Below are 7056 nucleotides of genomic sequence, written 5' to 3' on the forward strand. Positions count from 1 at the left end.
CCTGACCATAGAAAGATGTTATTTTCTATGGTAGAGTAGGTCAGGGCGAGACAGGTTTTTTTTTCCTATGTTTTCTATTTCTATGTTCAGGTTCTAGTTTTGTATTTTTATGTTGGGGTTTTGTTTGGGATGATCTCCAATTAGAGGCAGCTGGTCCTCGTTGTCTCTAATTGGAGATCATATTTAAGTAGGGTTTTTTTCCACCTGGGTTTGTGGGAGATTATCTTTCAGTCAGTGTATGTTTCACCTCTGCGTCACGATTTGTTGTTTTTGTCATTCAGTTTATTTATGTATTACATAGTTTCACAGTGTAAATAAAATGTGGAACGACACACGCTGCACTTTGGTCCGCTTCTCCTTACGACAACCGTGACAGAATCTCTCACCACCAAAGGACCAAGCAGCGTGGTCAGCAGGACAAATGGACTTGGGAGGAGATATTGGACGGGAAAGGACCCTGGAAGCAGGCTAGGGAGTATCGCCGTCCTAAAGAGGAAATTGAGGCAGCGAGAGCTGAGCAGCGATACTACGAGGCACTATATCAACCACGAGGCAAGTGCGAGAGGCAGCCCCCCCAAAAAATTGGGGGGATTACACGGGGAGATTGGCAGAGTCAGGTTGGAGACCTGAGCCAACCCCCCGTGCTTACCGTGGGGAGCGAGTGACGAAGCAAGCATCGTGTTATGCGGTGATGCACACTGTGTCGCCAGTGTGCATTCACAGGCCGGTGCGATCTGCGCCCCGCATTTGTCAAGCTAGGTTGAGCATCCAACCAGAACGGGTTGTGCCAGCTCTACGCTCGAGATCTCCAGTGCGCCTCTTCACGGCCCAGTATATCCTGTGCCTGCCCCACGTACCCGGCCTCCAGTGAGTCTATTCAGCCTGGTTCGCCCTGTGCCTGCTCCTCGCACTTGCCCTGAGGTGCGTGTTACCAGTCTGGCGCCACCTGTGCCAGCCCCACGCATCAGGCCTCCAGTGCGCCTGCCCAGTCAGGGGTGTCTTGTGCCTGCTCCCCTCACTCGCCCTGAGGTGCGTGTTACTAGTCTGGCGCAACCTGTGCCAGCCCCACACATCAGGCCTCCAGTACGCATTCCCAGTCCAGAGCTTCCGGCGACAGTTCCTAGTCCAGAGCTTCCGGCGACAATTCCCAGTCCAGAGCTTCCGGCGACAATTCCCAGTCCAGAGCTTCCGGTGACAGTTCCCAGTCCAGAGCTTCCTGCGACAGTTCCCAGTCCAGAGCTTCCGGCGACGTTTTACAGTCCGGAACCTCCTGAGACGGCCTACAGTCCGGAACCTCCTGAGACGGTCTACAGTCCGGAACCTCCTGAGACGGCCTACAGTCCGGAACCTCCTGAGACGGCCTACAGTCCGTACCCTCCAGCGACGTTCCCCAGTTCAGGACCCTCCGGCGACGTTCCCCAGTTCGGACCCTCCGGCGACGTTCCCCAGTCCAGACCCTCCGGCGACGTTCCCCAGTCCAGACCCTCCAGCGACGTTCCCCAGTCCGGACCCTCCAGCGGCGGCCTGCAGCCCGGACCTCCAGCGGCGGTCTACAGTCCGGAATCTCCAGCGGCGGTCTGCAGTCCGGAACCTCCAGCGGCGGTCTGCAGTCCAGAAGCTCCAGCGATGATATACAGTCCGGTTCCTCCGACGACGATCCACGGTCCGGTGGCACAGAAGCAGAGGGATCAGCGGGTGGAGCGGGGGTGGAGCGGGGGTTACGCCCCGAACCGGAGCCGCCTCCTCTGTGGGAGGATCCGCGGGGTGAGAAGGTGTACTGCACCAGAGCCGCCATAGACAATAGTTACCCACACTGCCCTCTTCTTTTCTTTTTTTTGGGGGGGGTTGTTGTTTATGTTTAGGTGCGGTCGGAGTCTGCACCTTTGGAGGGGGGTACTGTCACGTCCTGACCATAGAAATATGTTATTTTCTATGGTAGAGTAGGTCAGGGCGTGACAGTTTTTCTTCTTCTATGTTTTCTATTTCTATGTTCAGGTTCTAGTTTTGTATTTCTATGTTGGGGTTTTGTTTGGGATGATCTCCAATTAGAGGCAGCTGGTCCTTGTTGTCTCTAATTGGAGATCATACTTAAGTAGTTTTTTTTTCCACCTGGGTTTGTGGGAGATTATCTTTGAGTCAGTGTATGGTTCACCTCTGCGTCACGGTTTGTTGTTTTTGTCATTCAGTGTATTTATGTATTGCATAGTTTTACAGTGTAAATAAAATGTGGAATGACACATGCTGCACTTTGGTCCGCTTCTCCTTACGACAACCGTGACAGAATCTCCCACCGCCATGTTCAGGTCATTACTTGTTGGCTGGTATTGTTTCCCGGGTTCGTTATTACGCCCATTATTTACGAGTGACCGGTAATTTCACGCACCTTTAGTATTTGTTTTATACTGGTGCTGTTCATGGAATAAATTACCTTGTACACTCATCTCTGCTCTCCTGCGCCTGATTCCATGCACCAGTTACCCACAGCCTGACAGCAGGACAGTGTGCATAGCCTACTCGTGCAGGACAGTGTGCATAGCCTACTCGTGCAGGACAGTATGCATAGCCTACTCATGCAGGACAGTATGCATAGCCTACTCGTGCAGGACCGTGTGCATAGCCTACTCGTGCAGGACCGTGTGCATAGCCTACTCGTGCAGGACCTGTGCATAGCCTACTCGTGCAGGACCGTGTGCATAGCCTACTCGTGCAGGACAGTGTGCGTGAATGTAGCCTATTCTCATGCTGTTCTCAATCTGCATCATAATGACTAAGTGCTTCCACTAAGCTTTTTAACAAATGCATGTTTCTTAAGCTTTTATACCGATCTCATGCTTTTGTTGTGATTTGCGTGAAACACCCACCATCAAAGGCTTTTATGACGATGTGGTGAAGCACTTTAGTATTCCATCGTCTTTTTGCCGTGACAGCTCCAGCACATGACTCCTGCCCGGTCCTCTGGTAACATAATCACAGCTTTGATCAGCATCGGAAAATGTGACATTGTGGTTTGTGTCACTGCAGCCAGGAGAACAAAGCCATAAGCTGTGAGTGTTAGATAAACACATGCCGGGCTTTAGCGGTGAGAGACTGTGGATAATACAGCAGAAGTTGTGTTGTGGAAAGGGCTGAAGACAACAGCTGTGTCCTTTATAGCACAGAGATCACCACTGTTAAGGGACCCCACGCAGTTGAATGAGTTCAAACAGAACCCCATAACAAACTAGACAGATAAGTTCTCGCCATTTTCCTCTCCTCGTTGGTTGAACATTAACCCACTTGCCAAACTGTTTGATGTTCACATGGACACCTTTGAACAGACGTTTGGCAGTTGGAGCCATTCCCAATGCTACAATCATTGATTACAGCTTAAGATTGAGCTGATGTACATTACTCAATAAGGTTGGGGTCTTATTATTCAATTGAATCCGGTCTAATCAGGAACAGAATAAAAAAGTCCAGTCCTGGTGACTGTAAACATCAACATCAGCCATCCCAGCTAACAAATTTTGGTTCTGTGCTAGCTGGCTACCCCCTTGGCACCAGTCCCAGTTAGTGAGGTGTGGTAAAGAGTCTTGTAATCCTGTGGCTGTGATGTTTATAGGGCCTGAGACTGAGACAAGCAGGCAGCGGTATGAGGAACATCCCCTCAGAGTGCAGACTCAGCACAACACCTCACCGCTGATATAAAGCCCCGACGTGCATAGGCTCCTACAGGATATTAGATCTTTTTTGATATATACATTTTTAAAACGTTCCCTGGTGTCCTGAGATGTGAGGACAGATCATGTGACTGTTTGCAATCATGCTCTGTGTATGTGTTGTATTTCTGTTCTAGAATTGGATCACATTGAGGGGGTACATAACGCGTCCTCTCAGTTTCAATAGTTCTGAGTAGCTCTGGTTGAAGAGATCCAAGAGAAATCCTCATTGGAGAGCTGAGATGGCCCTCCAAATCAACACACTTTCTGGACAGGAAGTGACATCTAACTTCATAGGTGCATGAATAACACACTGTGCCATTCGCCTTGGCTGCATATAACTGACTGTGTGTGTGTGTGTGTGTGTGTGTGTGTGTGTGTGTGTGTGTGTGTGTGTGTGTGTGTGTGTGTGTGTGTGTGTGTGTGTGTGTGTGTGTGCCAGCACATAAATGAGTTAGATAGAAGCCCTTTGCTTCTGTAAAGACCCACTGCCCTGTGGAGCTCCAGTGCCAAGCTTTCGCCCCCCACTGTCCCCCATGGTCCAACTACACAATGGTAAAGCTCCCATGTCTTCCTCTTGGGCCTGTATAAAAGCCTTCTCGCTCATGCTCTGCCCATCAAGGTTACCATGGCAGCTATGATTGCTCTGCGTGCCAGGAGGACCATTACCCACTCTCCTGTCCAAACAGGAAATACACAGAACCTGTCTCTGTGATTTGGCAGGAAATTGGGGCGTTGGAGGAGGACTGTTGGGCTCCGACCGGAGTCTGTCACCTCAGCCTTCCAGCGCTTTGCCATCGGGCCAGGGCTGGGGGAGGAAGCACTCACCGCTGCAAGGCCTTTCTACCTCTCTGCAGGGGAAAAATCACATGTGAAAAGGCCCACAAGTAATTGCTGTCCTACCTGTCTATTTAAAGCTAGAATTAAACTAGTTGAAATGCATGTACTGGCAGCTTTGACATACTGCATGGTGCAATCCATGGACGCACAAGCATCCGAATCCTTCCTGTGAGTTAATGCGTTCATGTATTTTTTTTACATCAAAATATGTTAATTATAAGTGCTGCTGTGTGAGATAAAGAGCTTAGATGTGTCATCAAGTGTTTCTGACGGTGTTTTACCCTCTCTGTCTCCTGCTGTTGATTTCACAGGAGTGATCCAGTGCTGGGGTGTCCTCTCTGCAGGCCGTCTCCTCTCTGCAGGCCGTCTCCTCTCTGCCGGCAGTCTCCTCTCTGCCGGCAGTCTCCTCTCTGCAGGCCGTCTCCTCTCTGCAGGCCGTCTCCTCTCTGCAGGCAGTCTCCTCTCTGCAGGCAGTCTCCTCTCTGCCGGCAGTCTCCTCTCTGCAGGCAGTCTCCTCTCTGCAGGCAGTCTCTCCTCTCTGCAGGCAGTCTCCTCTCTGCAGGCAGTCTCCTCTCTGCAGGCAGTCTCCTCTCTGCCGGCAGTCTCCTCTCTGCAGGCAGTCTCCTCTCTGCAGGCAGTCTCCTCTCTGCAGGCAGTCTCCTCTCTGCAGGCAGTCTCCTCTCTGCAGGCAGTCTCCTCTCTGCCGGCAGTCTCCTCTCTGCCGGCAGTCTCCTCTCTGCAGGCAGTCTCCTCTCTGCAGGCAGTCTCCTCTCTGCAGGCAGTCTCCTCTCTGCAGGCAGTCTCCTCTCTGCAGGCAGTCTCCTCTCTGCAGGCAGTCTCCTCTCTGCCGGCAGTCTCCTCTCTGCAGGCAGTCTCCTCTCTGCCGGCAGTCTCCTCTCTGCAGGCAGTCTCCTCTCTGCCGGCAGTCTCCTCTCTGCAGGCAGTCTCCTCTCTGCAGGCAGTCTCCTCTCTGCAGGCAGTCTCCTCTCTGCCGGCAGTCTCCTCTCTGCAGGCAGTCTCCTCTCTGCAGGCAGTCTCCTCTCTGCCGGCAGTCTCCTCTCTGCAGGCAGTCTCCTCTCTGCCGGCAGTCTCCTCTCTGCAGGCAGTCTCCTCTCTGCAGGCAGTCTCCTCTCTGCAGGCAGTCTCCTCTCTGCAGGCAGTCTCCTCTCTGCAGGCAGTCTCCTCTCTGCCGGCAGTCTCCTCTCTGCCGGCAGTCTCCTCTCTGCAGGCAGTCTCCTCTCTGCCGGCAGTCTCCTCTCTGCAGGCAGTCTCCTCTCTGCAGGCAGTCTCCTCTCTGCCGGCAGTCTCCTCTCTGCAGGCAGTCTCCTCTCTGCCGGCAGTCTCCTCTCTGCAGGCAGTCTCCTCTCTGCCGGCAGTCTCCTCTCTGCAGGCAGTCTCCTCTCTGCCGGCAGTCTCCTCTCTGCAGGCAGTCTCCTCTCTGCCGGCAGTCTCCGGGCAGAGGGGGAATTATCCAAGGGCCATTGAAGTAGTTCCTTGACTGTGTGGTGCTGTTACATTGATTGAGTTACGGACATAATTGAAGGAGATAATGAAAGATTTGAAGATTAAAATAAAAACAAAGTGTGGAAAAACTCAACCACATACTAGTTATTTTGATCATATTCTTTAGAATTTCAGGCAGGTACTGTATATTACTGTATATGTCACATTTCAAAGGATCCATTTAAAGTGGGTCAAAAGTGTGAAGCTGTGAGAGTGAATTCTCAGGTGTCCTTTTGCCTTGGCCCTGATAGAATTATTTGAAAGATACGTCAGAGTTCATTATAAATCTCGCTATATTTGTGTAATGGATGCATTAAAAAGAAGGTCTCAAGTCAAACCATAGATGACTCAGTAATGGGTGAAACGGGATACATCAAATTATTTTGGATTAGCATAGGATTCCGATAGATGTATATAGCAGAGCTGGGTTCAAATACTATTTAAAATCATTCAAATAGAAGCGTTTAATTGAGTCTGTCTGGAGTACCAAATGGGTGGGTTTGCAGTTTTGGTCTTTGAAATGATTTCAAATAGTATTTGAACCCATGTCTGGTATATTGGATGGATGCATAGACGGGTTGGTTGATTAGCAACAAAACCAACGCATGTGCAACTAACTATGGGCTTTGATTGTTGACAACATGTAAACTATATGTTTATTGAAAACATAAATACATTTTCACAATGAGCACTAGTTGTCTCTTAAATACTTCGTTCCAGTTGTTGGTTAGCTAGCTAACCCATTTTGCCATGTTAGAATTGACATGAAATCAGTCAAAACATCTCAAAACAAGACATGGTATGAAGAACAAGTTGAAACCATCTGAAACGAGCCACTTACGATTCCCTGCATGGCAGTTTCTTGTCATGCTTGCTAGCAATCAGTTAGCAATCGGCTAACCCATCTATAGGGAAGGGCATTCACAGGATGCAGAATAGGATAGAGACTACACTCACTGGCCTTTCTTGGTAATGGTAGGGCTAACTACCTTGATCTATGTGTGTGTGTGTGTGT

The sequence above is a fragment of the Salmo trutta genome, chromosome 6, assembly GCF_901001165.1.
Source record: "Salmo trutta chromosome 6, fSalTru1.1, whole genome shotgun sequence".
In the NCBI taxonomy this organism is placed as follows: Eukaryota; Metazoa; Chordata; class Actinopteri; order Salmoniformes; family Salmonidae; genus Salmo; species Salmo trutta.